The following is an 18,252-nucleotide window of genomic DNA, read 5'->3' as shown; positions in this document are numbered from 1 at the left end:
CTTGTGTTATTATACACAAATTTAGACACCAGCCGGATGCAGAAGCAAGCCGCGTGGATTTTTTAACGATGTAACTGCAGAGAGTACATTATTTGGAGCCTGAGATTGCTTGTAAAGGAAAACAAAATTTTGTTTTTGGTATTTTTATTTTAAAATCGGTTTTCAAACCCGGAATTTAAAAAAAAAAAAAATAAATCTCAGGATTCAAACAATTCTGCAGGCGACGGCTAGGTTTCCTTGGATTTTGTATTTTGTGCTGAAAAGAAAAATGACTCAGGGAAATGGTATGGGGGGAGGTATGTATTTTTAAACCTTGATGAGTTTCTAACTTTGAAGAACCACTTCTCTTCAGTTTTACACCTTGGTTCCCAGCTGGAAGGGATGGTCATCACCTGCTACCCCCCCCAGTGGGCGTGCCCTGTCTCTCATGTGACATGGGTACCCATATGTCATTCCAAGTGGCTCTTGGAGGTCAGGAGATCCAAGACAAAAGTCTGGGTGAATCTGGGGTACGTTTCAATCTCGAGGGTCTTACTTTGCCCTTAGACACATCCCTCATTGACTACGACAGAGAAGAGCGATTTACTCCCTCTTCTAATATTTTGTGTTCTAAGGAACACAGCAAAATGTACTTGGCTTTGAGCAACGAGTACCCTGTGCTGATCTGGACGTGCGGGAAGGAAGGCACCGTGAATTTCAGGCTGTGTTCCGATCCCACCTACTAAACGATGACAATCCCTTCCTCCGCTCACATACCAGTGCAACGAAATCGCCTTTGTGTAGAGATGACACAGATCTGAGACACACCACGTCAGACGAAGCGATGGCCAGAGTCTCAAAGACGTTCCCGGCATGGCTCGCAACATCGCAGAATTTCCAAACGGATGGACGGGTGTGTTCCTGCCACGTGTAATTCAAGGTTTTTTATTTTTAAATTAAATTTTTAAACTCCCTGGGGAAGGTGAATCTTCTGAAAGAGACCTCAGAGGAAATCCTTCAGGACTCGTCCTTGCTTAAAGGAGTTGTTCTGCTGGCTGTGGGGCTACTCCGGGCTGTGTGCGCAGGGACGGGAGCTGGGAAGGTTGTCCCCTGCCGCAGTCCCCCTGCCGCAGTCCTGGAGTCACCTCCAGGTGAGCCTGGGCTGTGCAGCGCACACGCGAAGAAACTGGGCACTGACGCTGGAGAGCCGAGGGGGTTGCTCTAGGTTCTGGGGGAGGTGAGCAGAGTCCGCCCCACGTTCCCACGGAGCTGCCTTGGCTTTTCCTTAGTCCCAAGGACAGTCACCCTCCCCCGCCCCGTCTTTGCTGCTCCTCCACTCCTGCCTGCATAGCAATCAGTGGTTTCCTGGGTATCACGGCTGCTCGCCTGCCCATCGGGTCCGTGGTGTCCTCTCTTCGGTGTTTGGCCAAAGAGGAGCCGAGAACTGGCTCGCTCGCAGACAGACACGTGGACGGCCCCCCGGCTGCAGGGGGACGGAGGGCTCGGGTCCCTGTTCGTCTGCTCTGTAGACTCGGGGTGCGTGGGCCCACGCTTCATTGTATGCCTAATGTATGCTCCAAAATTATTCCTGAGAAAATGTCTAAGGATAGGTCACCAGAAAAACACTCACAAACAAAGTGACAAAAGCTAGGGAACGTCCCCGTCGGAGCGGCATTCCACACACCCCGTGCAGAAGCGATCGCGCTGAAATCCATCCTCCAAATACAGGTTGGAAAGGTACAGAAAGGTTTTTACCTGGTGTAGAAAACCTGAAATTTGGTTTCTTTGAATTTCGGTCTACAAAATTTTAAACTGTATTTTTTGGGTCTATATATTTAAGAAGGTGATTTTAAAATCTTTTGCTCACTGTAAGAATAATTTTCTACAGGTAGGAAACAACTCATCTCTATGGAGGTCTGTGGAGATGTTGATCTGTTTTCTATATTTGATGTTAAAATAATAAATGCATTTGCCTCCAAATAAGAGTGTAGTTCATGCAATATGAAGGTAGAGAAGTCAACTGCAAAATCCAAAAAGCAAATTCTTTCTTCACTTGGACCTCTTTATGTGTTTTTCTAAAGGGGCATTCACTTAGTGACATATTAAATTGAGACGTGGGGAAAAGGGGGAACGTGATTATCTGGAGGGATGGGATTATAGGGAAATCATATTTTCGCATCTATGAGCTTTTATAGTTTCCAAGTTTTAAACAACAAACTGTGATAATTTAAAAATAATCAGAGAACTTGGGTGAAGGAAACAAACAGACGTGGCAGCCCTCCCTCCCCGCAGCTCCTTTTCAGATCCCTTCTCTGCAGCCCAATGGGTCCCATTCTTTGGGTCTGCCCTTTGGCTTCTTTCCGTTCTGCCCTGCATCTGAGCACGCGGCTCTCTCTTCCCCTGACTTCCCAGCTATGCTCCAATTGCTTCCACAGCTGAAAGCCAGCCCCAGATTCCAGTCACCTCCTCCGGGCAGTTCCCCAGCATGCCATGTAAACACCCTCACCCCAGCCTCTGAAGCTGGATCCCTGGACTCTGCCTACCTCCTCATCTGCATCCCCATCTGCTCTGTGGGGACCCAGCCAGTGGGGATGGCATCCTAAGGCTTTCTTGGTCTTCCTTCTGCCTCGGCCCCATGCAATGGCCTCAGTTCTGACAGGCCGGGTGTGTGTCCAGCACTGGCCCTCCTCACCCACGCCACCACCAAGAGCCTCTGCATTGGTTTTTGGACCTCACCGTCATCCCGACCATCTCTTCTCATGGCTGCCAGAGTGACTTTGTTTTTTCAACCAAGTCTGTTCACCTCATTCCTCTGCTCTGGATCCTTCAAAGGCTCCAGATGGCCCGGAGGTCGGTCCAGACGTGACGGCCCCCGCCGCAGGTCCACAGTCTGCTGACTCATCTCCTAACCCACACATACTGGCTATTTCTTTCAGGAGCCCCATTTTTTCCAGGGTCCCCCGACAATGAACATGTGGCCGTTATTTCCCAGAAGGCCCTGCTCCCATGACCTGCCCGACGAAAGTCCCGCTTCTTATTTCAAAATTCAGATCTCTGGTCACCTCCTCCAGGAAGACTCCCCGGGGGCACTGCAAACCTATCCTGACTTGATCACTTTGTGACTGTCTGCCTCAGGCACTGTTCTCCGATCTGTGCTCTGAGCTCCCTCTGAGGCAGGCGCGGTGTCCCCTGTGTCCTGTACTGTGCCCGGCACGTGGTGGGTCTCGTGGTGGGTCTCATGTTTGTGGGGGAAGGGCCAGGTGGAGGCCCTCTCAGCGAGCGTTGAGGACTATACATAAGTACTTGTTGGAGACACGAAGGTGTCCGATAGGATTCTTCGCGGTGAAGTACAGGATATGTGTCTCTGGGCTGACATTTTGTCTTCCAAGCGCTCATCCTGTCCTTGAGCATCACAGGTGTGAGCTAACGGGGACGAGGAGATGCACTTGGATCTCAGCTGCTGGACGGGAAGGTTGCCCAACGCCACTGAAGGCAGCAGAGCCTGGGCTCATGTGCCAGCCGGCCTGAGCAGGGGACTCAAGTCTCATGGCCCAAACTCTCCGTGGGGCTTGTCTGGAAAGTTTATGTGCCTCTCTGGGGCGAGGGTGAGGAACGTGCTAAAGAAATCCACGTCCGATGGTAACAACTCTCAGCCCAAGGCTGTCTTGTTCTCAACAAACTGCATCAGTTCTCAGCCTCTGCTTCAGGTTCTGCTTCGCGGAGGATGCCGGATGCTGGTCTCCAGACAGCTAAACATCTTTGTGTTTCTCTTGCCTTTTCCTGAAACCTGGCACAGTTTTAGGCTTTTCTTAAAGCAGCTTAAACGCCATGCTAGTGATCTGCGATTCCTAGGTATACAGTTTGAAACTAAATCAATGTTTAGAAACAGTAACCAATAATAGCGAAACAGTAACCAATAATAGTGAACCAGTGTGTATCTCTTAAAATGTTAATATTCACTGAAATGGTCACAAACAAATCTGAAATACCCCAATCTAACAATTTACATTTCTTTTCCTCTGAGACTGATCTACTGCACGCTTAATTGCCAATAATTGCCTACCAGGTATAATATTATAAGAAGTGAATATCAATAATTAGTAATGGCATAAGACGGTTTAATCTTTTTCTTTGGAGAGATTTATTTTTAACTGTGTCTCAAGTGGGTGGCAGTTGAAATATTAGATAATGGATTTTTATTGATTTTCAGCTGAACATTGAAGATGTACAAAATACATTTCCATAACTCGGACGGTCCTGAGTTTCAGAGTGCATTGATTAGATTGATGTAATACGTCCGTTTGTTTAGAATATTAATGTCGTGAGAAGAGAAAACGCATCCCATCGGGTGGATGTGACATGTTGCATTGAAGGGGTGGGGGCGAGAGAAAAGGGGGAGGGCTGCAAGGAGGGGGGCAGGGGGCAGGGGGGCAGGGGGCAGGGAGGAGAGCAGGAGAGCGGGGGAGGAGCGGGAACAGGGAGGAAGAGAGGAGGGAGAGGGAGGCGTCCCAACGCTAGGCAACGGCCAGATCGACCACGTGTCTCCAAGAGCCACTCATCTCAGCGTGGCTGCCCGTGTCCAGGTGACAGGATGTCCTCACGCAAAGGCTGAATAGCTCTAGCCTGCCTGCCTTCCTCTCAGATGATGGAGTCCATGAAGCAGCAATTGCCTCATAATGTGTTTGTGGAAAGAGGGGTTAGGAAACCACAAGATAAAGCTCTGATTTTCACAACAATTAGGCAAGCTATGCTTTTCACCAGGGTCACTTCCAAATAAATGACTCCTGGAAGTGAGTTGCTGAAGCTGTCCCAGAGGCTGAGCAACTTCTAGGATCATCTTTTCTTCCCAGGAGAGGTCTGAGAAGTTCATTCAGATGCAAATGGTGTTAGTGACAAGTGCAGTGCTAATTTCTTTATCCCAGTGGGCGCCCTGATTCCATCCTAGGGAGTATCTTTCCCTCTGAAATAACTGGACCACAGCAGAAACCATCCAGCGACCAAGCCATGTTAGAGAATAAATCAAATTGAATATAGTCAGTCCAGTCAGTGGCAGCCTAGTGATCTGGAGGGTTGGAAGCCCAGAGCTCATTCATGGAGTGCGACCCACAGAAGCGCATCTCATCCTCTTGGTGGAGGCGGGCTGCACGCTGGAATCCTGGGGAATAATCTCAGGTATGGCTCTTATGTTGTGCACCAGGAGGGTTTTGAGCAGATAAAATGTGAATTTGAGTCCAGCCCGCTGAGTTGATTCGACATGTGACTGTGGGCACATTGGCTTATTTCTCTTCTTACCACCGTCTGTGGAGGGGGAATAAACACACTAAGCTTGCAGAGTTGCTGTGAGTAACAAGTGTGCATCGTGTATATGATCCCCGCATGACCCTGATGGCCGCTGTGCCTCTTCCCTAAGTGAGGGCACAGTCCAGCTTCCTGTTGTTTTCTCAGAAAGAATCATCGTCTTTGGGAAGAGGGGTGGAAGTATGGAATTTTGAAATTATTTTTTGGTAAATTTTCAGGGATCTTAAAAAGTAGCCAAGCAAATCTTGACCTGTATCCCTCGTTATACATAAAAATCAATTCCTGTTACATAACACATTGAAACGTGAAAGGTAAAATAATCCACCTTTTAGAAAAAAAGTGAGAGAATATCCTGATGACTTTAAACACAAAAACACATCTTAAATAGAACCCCCCAAACACTAATTGTTAAAAAAAAAGATAAATTGTACCACATTAAAATTAATAAATTCAGTTTCACTAAAGAGACCATTAAGGGAGTGAACTCATAAGCTGCAAAGTAGAGAAAGATATTTGCAGGTCCGTCCAGTACACGAAAGACTTGTATCTGGGAGGGGAGAACGAGTCCCATAAATCAATAAGACACAGACAAATAAGGCAAGTGGAAGGTGGTTTAAAAAAGCTGGAAAAGTCACCTCACCAAAGAGGATCTCCAGCTGGCTAGGAGAAGACCTGAGAAGGCGCACACCTTCATGATTCATGGGGGAAACAGGCCGGTACAATCCTGGCACACTCCCCCCAAAATGACTGAGCGTCGGTGAGGACACGGTGCCTTCAGGTGGGGAGAGGGCAGGAGGCGCGATCACCTGGAAAGACTCCGGAAGACACAGTGAAGTAGAGCACGTGCATGGCCCAGCAAGTCCGTTTCCAAAGATGGACCCAGAGAAACGTGCACACCTGTTTACCAAAGATCTGTATAGGGTGTTCCGAGCAGCACAACCCCTCGCTGCTCCAGCGTGGAAACACGCTCAGGCAGCATGTCCACACGCCGAACCTGGCGTGGCAATGAGGCTGGAAACCATGGCCATGCACAAGAGCATGGCCGGGGTCTCACCAGCACAGTGTTGATCTTAATAAGCAAATATAGTCCACTCTGTGTATATAAAATTGGAAAAGCAACATCTGTTTTGTGGTGTTAGAATTTATGTTTGAAAGGAGGTTATGATCGGAGGGGCCTGGGAGAACCTTCTGGAGAAACTGCTAATGGCCTCTTTTTTGATCAGAGTGCTGGTTACCTAGAGGTGTCTATGCAGGAACTCAAGGAGCTTACCTTTATGATTTCTGCACTTTTATTGGTCTAGACTTCAATTAAAAAAAGTCATTTCCATCTTGTGATGACTTCTTGTGATAATGTCTTAAAGAAAATAATGTTTTTTTTTTTTTTAAGGAAAATCGATCCCCAATGTGGGATTTGCAGTCAAATGCTCTACCACTGAGCTATACCCCCTCACCATGGGATTTGACCTCATGATCCTGTGATCAAGAGTCTCACACTCTCCAGACTGAGCCAGCCAGGCGCCCCAGAAACAGTTCTTAGTGTAAAATGCAGTACATGTTCATTATTGAGAACTTGGAAATAGAAATTGAAGTTTTCTCTCCATTGGCTACTCTGTCTCTGCTGTGTTTTGGCGTATTCTCTTCCAGTGTTTTCCCTTTGAGTCTTACAGTGTGTGTGAGGGTGTGTGTGTGTGCACGCGTGTGTAGAACATAATAACCAACATAAAGCATATCAGATTTTCAGCCTGCTCTCTTCACGCAACAGTGTATCCAGAGCACCGCCTTCTGCCATTAAATACTCTTCAGGACACGTGCAAAGCCTCCCCTGTGCAGACAAAGCCCGTGGCTGTGGTTTGCCCGTGGCCTTGACCAGATGCACTTTCATCTCCGCATCTGCTGGAGCCTGCAGCTGACGCCCAATCATTAAAAACAGATCAGTTTAGACCTAACAGGATCTTACCGACAGTCGCTGGCCGTGGGTGGCCTTGAACCCAGCGTCTCTTAATACTGTCATTGTCGACCTGGCTTGGGAGGCCCCGGAGTGTCGCCTCCGGCAAGGAGCAGCTCCGGTCACAGGCGGGTTCTGCCCACACCGGGTCCAGCCGTGGGGTCCGAGCTGGACAGTCGCTTGTGCAAGGGGAAGATTCTGGGCACAGGGAGACCTCGGTCGGGGTGCCAGCCTCGTGGAGACTCTGGGCAAGGGCCACGAGGGTGGCAGGAAAAGGAGGGAAATCGCCCCCACCTTGCAACACGAGTGAGGGGCACGCGCAGGGGCCCGGAGTGAGCGACGCAGACACTGAGGGAGGTCTTCATGCCCGAGCTCAGCCTCCTCTCCGCGCGGGAACTCTGCTTCTCAAGGTGCCTTCCTGACTACAGAACGCCTTGCACATTTTTCTCTACCTGGAAGTCACGCCCGCCTCAGGTCCCACCCCTCCAACCGATGCTCCCGTTGCCTTCCTAACTTCTACTCCCCCACGTTTCCATCCAGATTTGCTGTCGTCACAGAAATGCTCCCTGATGCTCACCTGCCCTGTGGCCCTGCTGGAGGCCCCTCCCGTGGACGCCCTTGGCCGTGGACTAAGGACATCACAGGAACTATCACAGCGTCCTGCCAGACTGCGGTGGCCCACCCACCCTGTCAGTCGGCTTCCAACCCCGAGCTCCCTGCGGGTAATGCACGTGGTTGGTGTGTCCCTGTGTCCCCAGGCCTGGCATAGACCTGTTGGGCACCAAGTGCTTGCTAATCGGTGACGAAATCCTGTATCTGACTTTCAATGAGAAATAACTTCTGAAGGTCCAGGAGGGGAACAGCCACGTTTTTCTCTCCCCGGGACCCACATGGAAAATCAAATCAGCTGAGAAGCCTGGAAGACACAGACAAGTTAGAAAAACTTTATATTTAGAGGCCCATGCTGAGGGGTGACATCTGATGACACGGTTGGGATGGTTTGGTTTGTTTTCTGGTATTTCTGTGTTAGAATACAGAAATGCAACCGATCTGTGCCCGTGGTTTCGTATTCTGCTCCTTTATGAGCTCATTCACTAGTACCAACAGACTTCTGGTGGAGTCTCTAGGATCTTCTATATAAAAGATCGTATCATCTGCAAATAATGATGATTGTACTTCTTTCTTCCCGATCTGGTCATTTTGTTTCTTTGTCTTCCCTGACAGCTCTGGCTGGGATGTCCCAGATTATGTTGAATCAGAGAGGTGACAATGGGCACCCTTGTCTCGCTCCTGGTCTTGGAGGAAAAGCTTCCAACCTCTCACCACCAAGTATGATGCCAGCCGTGGGCTTGCCACATATGGCCTTTGTTATGATGGGGTATGTCCGCTCTCTACCCAAATTTCTAAAGGATTTTATTAGGAAAGGACATTGCACTTTGTCAAATGTCTTTTCTCTATCTGTTGAGAGGATCTTTTTGAATCTTTTATTCTATTAATGAGATGTACCACAAGGACAGATTTGTGCCTGCCAAGCTATCTTTGCGTCCTAGGGGTGAATCCCACTGGGTCATGGTGTCGATCCTTTTCATGGGTTTTTGAATTTGGTTTCCCAGTACTTTGATGAGAACTTTGCATCTCTGTTCATCAGGGATATGAGTCTATAGTTTTCCTTTTACGTAGTGTCCTTATCTGTCTTTGGTATCAGGGTGATGCAGGCCTCCTAAGATGGATTTGGATGTATTCCTTCCTCTTCAGTTTTTTGGAGGAGTTTGAGAAGGATTGGCATTAATTCTTTAAATGAGATGGTTTTGCTCGTGGGGGAAAAAGAACACTTTGAAATATTTGAATAAGCCTTTGATTCTGTAAACACTGGATAAGCAATGTCTACCTTCCTGTCAGTTGCTATAATTTTATTAGTGTGTTCATGGCCCTGCCCCTCCCCTGGTAACCCCCGATGATGGGTTTCTTCAGCCATGAAAATTTCTTCTACTATGCTGAAGTTAAGTTTCATAGACATGAGCGTCGGTCTGTTTCTCTAAGTTGATTTTCTATCCCTGCTCTGTGTTTATTTCATAGCTGGACTCGCCAAAATAAATCTCAACTTGTAATGTCCCAGTTCTGACAGGCAGTTTCCTGAGAGGCACTCGTTACAGACTACAGCTTACCGCTGATCGGATAATACACATATTCTGTGATACGGTTGTGATGTAAGACAGAGTTCCCAATCTGAAGAACTTGCAGTCAATGAGGGTCTAAACACAGGAATTTAAAAAAATAGTAGTAATTTATAACTTATTAGTAATTTATAACTAATCTTGAAGCAAAGAGTTATTATAAAGATATTTGTTGCAGTATTAGGGATTTGAGTAAAAATATAGAAATAAGGAGTACTTGAATTTTTTAATTATAATGAATTATATTGCTGCTACTGAAATTATACTTTCAAAGGTTCTTAATAATGTTTCCAAGGATAACTCATTTAGAGAAGAAAAGTAAAGAGAACAAATTCAAAATAGCTCATTATCTGCTATTTGTGTGGAAGAAAACTGATGTGGATATTGGAAAAGAAGGTATGCTCAAGCCCACAAAATTATGTTTAAATATATTAATTACAGACCTCCCTATTTTATTTATTACCCCCTCTCAAGGTTCATCTTATTTCTTTAATACTGGTGAGAATTTTCCTCGCCTGTTCTGTGTAATTGTGGAATCTCTGGCAACATGAAGAATTTGGAATCAGTTTAGGGAAGGGTCAGCGTGACGGGTGAAAAAGCAGGTTGTATATTCCCATTTTCTACAGGTCTCAAAAATATGACTATATATTTATTCTACTTACGTCATGGCCTTAGGTTTGATCTCGTCTCAGTATATGAAGATATCAGGCTCGTGCATTGTCCATTTGTGAATCTTTTCTTGAAAAAAGTACTTTCTAGGCAATTGCCAGAAGCACTAAGCAATGGTGGGTTTTCATTTTGCAAAGGACCTTGAAGGTCTAGTGCATCCCCTCTCTTTATGAGTAGGGAAAGCGGGGTGCAGAGTCTGGGGCATTTGCTTGGTAGTCAGTGACTGAAGTCTTTGTCCACAGTGCAATTTCCTGCTTGCTTCTGCTCCAGGGGTTCCCTAAGAATTAGCAGGTGACTGCAAGGCTGCTTGGGGTGAAGCGAGGCCATTCTCTGCCTCTTTGCTGAGTAAGGCTGGAAGGCCTAGCAGAGTCGAGCGAGATGGGGCTTCCCAGAGCATGGCGCTGTGCAGCAATTTAGGAAACAGCAGAAAAACCATGGAAAGGGTCTGTTACCCCTAATGCCTCATGGTGAGCCATGATTTGTTCATGTTTTGATGACATTCACTTTCTCAGAATTATGTTTATTAGTTTGAAAGCCTTTAGGAAATAACACCATAAGGATGAAAATAATCAAATCCATTTAGAAACATGAAGTAGCCCAATAGTCTCATGTTTCCATTATTTCAGAGGAATATTTCCAAGAAGTTTAGTTCAGGCTTAAATTTGGGAAGTAAAATAGTAACCCTGATATTGCTGGTTGACCAGGGTGTGCAATACGATTAAGACAATTCTGCTCAAAAGAGATTATCTCTGCTTTGCCTTGCCTCAAATACCTTCCATTTGACATTTTTCCTTCAGCTCCTCTAAGTCACGGTGCACATCCTGGAGCAGGCATAATAGCATTCTCCCGCATTCCTGATGGTTCTTTTGTCACCATTAATAAAATAAAACACACAGCCACTTCTTTGACCTTCAAAGGCCAGGTGTGGGTATTGGGTGAAATTGAATGTCATGTTATTTGTGGGAGAAAATTGCCATTTTCCTGAAGAACACTTGGGAAGGGCCCTGTCCAGTGCTGACCTGAGCCAGCCAAGGGCTCCAGGAGGGAGGTTTGCTGGGCTCCCGCTGCAGTGTGCGGCCCCAGGGCGGCAGACATTTAGGAAACAGCATACAGAGAAGGCCCTTCTCAGCTGCACCCTCCCCGAGCTTTCTCTGGAAATCCCATCTCAGAGGAGGTCAAAGGAGCGCGGTTTTCCAGAGCACAAAGGAAGCGTCGCAGGCATAACTTCCCTTTGTGATCCCGCAAAAGGGCCACGTGTTCACGGGTGTATCAAGAAGAATGTGTCCTGATGGGTTTCACTCAAACCAAAGATGAGAAGGAAAATCTGTCGGAGTCCTTCCCTTGGCCTTTCTTCAGTTCTCATGTTGAAGGAGGAGGAGAATCAATAGAGCGGAGGACGGCAGGACGGAATTAGAACTCATCCACCCCCCTTAGCTGTATGCAGGCTGCCGTACGGCCTCTACATTTGTTTTGCAATTGCCTATCATCAATCATCCATCCCTTGTGCGTGAGACTTCCCCTCCCGTCGGCTGTGACCCATGTCTTGGTAAGCGGTCTGTTTTGTTCTACCTGAGTGGACGTAAGTGAATCACCAGAAAACAAATTGTTGCTGAATATCGTCTCAAGATGAACTGAGGATTAACGTCTGGAAAGAATTTCCCACGGTGAGGCTGTGCATCTCACACCCTACGCTGTCGTTCACCCGTGTGCGAGCCCCTCACGCTGAGAGCCACGCTCCGGTTCGTTGGGCGAATTCCTCGGCACCCGTTCCGGTTTCTGTGAGAACCCATGCAACTGGCTGTTTGTTCCTCTGTCCTGGGTTTACAGCACCGTCTCTTTGCAAAGATGGTTACGGTTCTCAATGCTGGGGCCTTCTTGGTTTCACGTATGTTTTTAGAGCATCTTTGTTTCATGTGTTTTAGTCCGCGACACGCTCATGTTTGTCCACGAGCTCCTGCACCGTGACGTTGTTTCAAGATGTTTCCCTGCCTCCTCCTCTTTCTTTTCTTTACTCACACCATTTTCAGTCTCCCTGCCCGAACCTTCCGTGGTGCCCAGCGTGGTCCCGGTTCCCTACCTGCGGTGCGGTGGTCATTATCAGTAGTCCCTCCTCTCACGCCAGACAGCAAAAGCGTCCAAATGAAAATTACTCGTCTCTTGACTCGTAGAGTCATTACTTCGCTCAGACATTACATCCGTCTTCTAGGTATCTCTGTCCCAGGGGGCATTTAATTTAGACCCCCATTTTCTTGCCATGAATAAAATCCCAGAAGAGTGCCAGGGAGCCACTGGTAGACAGATTGTTCGAAGCTGTTGGGCAGAATGGGATAATCTGGAACGAACAGGACGGTGAAGGAGTCCCACCCACACTGAGCACTTCGAGTTCCAGCTAAGGGGCCTGTGATGTGGGGCAAACATGGGCTGGGTCCTGGAAGCCACGAGAAGACGTGTTTCAAGAGATGAAGCATAGTTCCGTGTGCTCAGAAGCCTGGAGCGTCAGGAGGGCGGAGAACTCAGGGCTGGCAGCGTGGCCACCAACAGTCCTCCAAGAAAGGACTGCCTCTGGGAAGCAGCCAGAAGCCCAGAAGGAGGGAAGAGAGTGTGGGTGGGTGAGAGCCCAAGAAGTAAGGACAAGGGCTCGCGTCCTTTTAGGAAGCTTCGTCGAATAAGGGAGCAAAGACCTGGGATTTTATTGGGTGGAAATCAATCTTTCAATAAAAGCAATCTTTTAGTAAGAGAAGTCAGAACACATGTGTATGCAGATAGCAATGAGCCAGTGTGGAGCAAGTGACTGTGCGGCCGGGGGAGGGTGGGAAGGGGAAGAGATGGTCGGTCAGCAGGGAAAAGGACGCCTCATCACGTGAAAGTGAGGAAGAAGCAGAGGGATGGGAACGCTGTGCTGAGCGGCTGTCAGACCAGGCGTCGGTAAGTGCCTCTCCTGTCCCTCTGTCTTCTTAATGAAGTGTGAAGCAAGATCAGCAGTGAGGGGCTTACGAGGATGCCACATGGCGGAGGTCCAAGAGGGATGGTTTTGATCTGTGACCTGTACGCTCTAAGATGACTTTATGCCTGTCTTTTATCCTAGTTCAAATCATACCTTCAAGATGACGATTCCCAACCATCCCACTTTCTCCCCTCCAACCTGAAAGGTGTGAGTTCTATCTCTGGACAACCGTAGAATTTCATCCATCCGTTCATCCAACCATCAATCCAATCCTTCCAACCACCCCTCCACCCTCCTTTCTCTCCAACCACCCCTCCACCCAGCCGCCCATTCAACAGTATTTACGGGTCATCTACAATGTACTGACAGTATGTCAGGTAGGCTCCAGGAACACAGCAGGGAGTAAACTGATCTGATCTTGTCTTCATGGAGTTTACAATCTAGGAAATGGGCCATGACCAGGAAGATAATATCAGCAGCCTTATCCCTTTCATACCCTTATTATTAACAGGGCAATGACTGAATTTTTAGGCTTCCTTGCAGCTAGGTGTGGCGTACGGATAAGTCCTAGGCAGCAGTTGGTAAATTGAAGTACAGTTTATGGGATGTACTCTTGAAGTAAGGGGGCATGGCTCTTCCTTTCCTATTTCCTCATTATACTGCTTGGAACACAGTTTTGATTCGGAACCTTGACTGGCCGACATGGGCAATATGGCAGAAACGAGATGTTGTGCTTGATTAGGGTTAGGGCCTAGAAGGACCCTGGGCCCCTGAGACATTCAGAGCTTCATTTGGTTCTATTCAGCGCCATACTTGTCAAGTAAGAAGTTTTAAGTCATTGGTGTTTCCTCTCTTCTGTCACACACAATTGTGTCTAATTAAAATAAGGGCTAATAACCAAAGAATGCAGGATGCCCTATGAACATACGATATAATCCAGCCTAGTGTTTTAGAGGAAGGGGCGCTAGACTTGGAGTTGAGGTCAGCAGGAAGATTTGGGGCTTAGCACACCATGGAAGACAGGATCCCAGGTGGGGGCCCAGTGTTAACAAAGATTCTAGAACAGGGGATGAGGCAACACATTCACAGTGCCAAAGACTGGGCCTGTAGCAGAGCACAAGAGGAACTGTGACTCAGCACGAGCCTGGACAGGTGGACGGGCCAGCTGTCCATGTTAACACCCATGACTGTGTGGGCCATGGTGAAAATTTTAGCCTTTATGCTAAAATGAAACAGGAAGCTATTTAAGGTTTTGTGCAGATATTTTAATGATGAGATCGGGGCTTATTGCAGGAGGAACAATTTTGAAGAGGGGAAAAGGGTCGGTCCCGAGTGGCCACGTAGGAGGTTGGCCTGGTGCCATTCGCTCCTTAGAGGAGGAGGGCAAGGGGCAAACGTCAGGCATGGGACAGAATATGGAGGGTCAGGGAGAAGATGGGGTTTCTGGTTTTGCCTGGGTTTCCCTGAGATGGGAATTTTATGTTTTAGCTCTCTGTGCATGTAATTTACCTGCTCTACTGCACTCCTGGCTGTGTTTTATTGATGCCTCCCTGTATCTTCTCCCCGACCCAGCACAGTTCCTTAAAAGATCCCTGCTCACAGTAGGTTTGCAATAGGTATTTACTGATCTAGTTAACAGATGAGTGAATAAACAATGGTTGTATAACCTTTCCCAAAGGAATCCAGTGATGCTAGCAGAACTTGCTAGAAATCTCCTTTGAGACTTGTTTATTTGCTGACTTTGTTGATATTTGTAACTAAGGCAGCATAATCTGGGAGACTAGGTCTGATTTTGCAAATTCATTTGCCTATGAAAACAGCCCATATTATGGAATTATCAGCGTGAGCACCAGGGATGGTGCAACCTGTGTCCCCTGGCAAATAGAGTTTCCGGAGAAAACTAAAACACAACTTAAACACACCGCTCTTTTGCAATCATGGAGCAATAACCGTAGGAGGCCAGTGGCTTTTTCTCCTTCGTCATATCGTAGGTTTGAGTAACAGATGATCTCACGATGTCTGGTTACTTATTACGGGTGATTTATCAATTGTTTTGATGCTCTTTGTAAGTATCAGGAAGTGAGTCCAGAAACAGAAAAGCAACGCCACGTGCATTCTGGGAATCGGTTCCAGGCAGAGCAGCAAATGTTCTGTGCTTAGCAACGCCGTTCCCCAGCCGTGCCCTCATTTCAGCGGGAAGCATTCCACAGCCGCTCAGAAGCCCGGGGCGAGACAGGGCCATGCTCAGAAGGCCACAGAGGCTCCCACGTCAGCAGGGACTGTGTGACAAGTGAAAACAGGAATGCACCCAGGTCACAGTTACGGGGGCTGTTGAAAACAATGGTGCTTCAAAGACTGCAGGTTATTCCTGATTATAAGAGCTTGTCAGGCCATTTGAACGGTGCTGTTCTCACTGATTCCTTCGTCCAGGGGTGGGAAGAGCCGGTGAGCCCACGGCAGGGGCACGGCAGGCCGAGGACGTGCACGGGCTGTCCAGCTTCACGCGGAGAGCGCGGGCGTGGGAGGGCTGAACATCACAGCAGCCGGTCTCTGCAGAGGTGGGGGGACTGTGTCTTCCCCGCAGGGCCCTTGAGTTGCCACTTAAATGGGACTGTTGACAGACCGTCACCAATCCGTTTGTCGTAAATTCCTAGATGAGGCAACATACATGATTTGAAAAGAAAATGTACAGGTGTGCCTCTGCTCGTCCACTTTCTCTCTCTCTCCCTCTCTCTCATACACACACACACACACACACACACGCTCTCAAAAAATACATTTTGGAAAGACTAAGCTCCTTAACCATTGAACTCCCAGTTGTGGATCAGCAGGTGGAAATCACTCAAGAATTACCAAAGTGATTAAGCCATTCCATAAAACCAGTAACAGCTACTCCTGAGAGAAAAGGTCAATTTGGAGGTTAAACTACAGGTTTTATTTTTACCACTCACTGGCTTCAGTCCTCCGTCTAATTTTGTGAATATCGGAATTCAATCTGCTGATTTTTACAAGAGGTATGACTGTGGGGTTGCGGTTTCCCTCCTTTCTATAAATAATTCTGTTCTAAGTAGGTCAGAAAGTCACTGCATGCAATTTAGAGGATGCATAGGGACGTAAAGAGTGCTCTTCCCCGGAACCTGATTCCTGAGGCTGAACGCCGCATCCTGGCTCTTTGTCCCCTGTCCGGGTGTGTGTTTGCTGAGGCAACGCCGAGCCCTGTCGTACACCGACCGTGGGTGCCGTCATGTGTAGGGAACTGCTGTCGACGGATTCATTCTTCTCATTCTGCACAAATTGTGCTAATTTTTATCATAGCTTTTTAAATATTCTACTGTAGATTCTTTCCCTTAGCACTAAAGATTCTTAATAAGTGTGTTTTTAACATCTGCACATTTTATAAGATGGATGTATCAATAAACAGGTTTATAGAGCTCAAAAATTGGGTCTTTCCAATTTTCATTAATGTAAATTATGCCAATATTTCCACTTAGCATGATTTATTGCAGATATTATGACAATAGAATTATAACAGTCACACCTTTGATAGAAATCCTCAGATGTGTTTCTGAGCGCGGCATGAGGACTGGCTCCCAGGAGTGAAACGCTGGGTCAAAGACTTGGAACATTTTCTAGACATAGCATTTTTAAAAAGGGAATTTTTACAGCAGGAGATATTCTACTTTGACCAGATTTGCCTTTTGAAGGACTGAAAATCAGTTAGTTATTTGGACTTCTCCTTAAATAAGCAAGCTGGGGGATTGGAGTGCTTACTCAATTGGATATTTGCTTCTACTCCTGTTCTGGTTAATTCCAATTCCCCATGGAAAGTAGGAAAGATCAGAGAGTGTCCACTGTCCTGACTACCCACTTTCGGTCAGTGTCCAAGGTGCCCGTCTGACGTACTCACACTTTGAAACATCATGAGCACCTTCTGTGCAGAGAACCAGTCTGGGGCCACACGTAGAGCCCCTGGCTTAGTACATTGCAGACAACATCGTCTTTCTCTTCCTCTCTTCCTTGAAAGTAAGGACTACTGGGCTTAATATAGGAATGGCTAAACTTGGTGCAGTCACAGTGTCTCAAAATAAGCCTCCATGTGGGAAGTCAAACAGCAGAAAATTAGATAGCTCTTGATAAGGAAAACTAAAATAAAAACAAAAACATTTGGATCATTTTATTCCATTTTATTCTTATAAAAAAGCACCTAAGTTAGTGAAGCAAAACTGAGAATATATTCCTGAACCCTGAATCAAGCTTGTGTCGGGACGAGGAAGGGATTAAATGATTTATAAAGTCTGACAGGGTATAAGGCTAAGTATTGGGAAATTTACTGCAATCTGGTAATGAAGTGATGGGAGAACGCTGGCAAGATTTTGGATTTGGGAAAATGTTTTGCATATTTGGTGAAGTATTCACACAGTGCATATCAAAACTCAACTCATTCTAGGAGAAGAAAATTGATAGATTTCATTTTAGCAGCTTTACTGAGGGATGATTAGCAATAAGAAAATGCTCATATATAAAAGGTACAATTTCCAAGTCTGGCATGGGTGCACACCCACAACCCACCAGGGCAAAGGGGATGCATGCACCTGTCCCCCCAAAGCGTCCTGGTGCTCCTCTGCCATGCCCTCTCATGCTGCCCATAGACCCCGCTGCCGGCAAATACAACTCAGCATTATGGGTCTCTTTGTTTGCTGGAACATTTGGTAAAGACAAACATTCACCCACTGAGTGTACCGTGAGTCCTCTCATAGGCAGCATTGCTCTCCATAGTACAGAACAGCGATGCCAGAGGAGCCCTCGTCTCCGTGAAGGGGCTTGGCTATGTGGCTCCCACTTCCTCGTTTTCATCTTCCTGTCTGGCTTTCCCGTCTCCCTCGGCCAGGGAGGAACGTGGAACAGAGCACAGGTGAGCTGTCCCCCGACATAACCGCATTCTAGAGGTGCACGTTCCTCCGGCCACGGGAGCAGCACCCACAGGGACAGCCACTTCAAGGATGGAGCCACACCAGTGGCAGGAGGTGGTGGGGAGCTAAGAGCTGGTCTTTACAAAATGCTCTGGGTCTGCCCAGAGCCATAGAGTGGATGTGCAGGGGCGTGCTTTTTGTCACAGGATTTCCCCACAAACTATACTATGCCTCTTTGGTTTCACACTGTTGCTCTTTCCCTTATCAAGGCGGCATCTGGTGGTGTTCACAGACTCTTAGGAAGGACCTAGAAAACTGTATTAGAGACACAAC

The sequence above is a fragment of the Neovison vison genome, chromosome 5 (assembly GCF_020171115.1).
Source record: "Neovison vison isolate M4711 chromosome 5, ASM_NN_V1, whole genome shotgun sequence".
NCBI lineage: Eukaryota > Metazoa > Chordata > Mammalia > Carnivora > Mustelidae > Neogale > Neogale vison.
Note: the sequence above shows the minus strand (reverse complement) of the source record.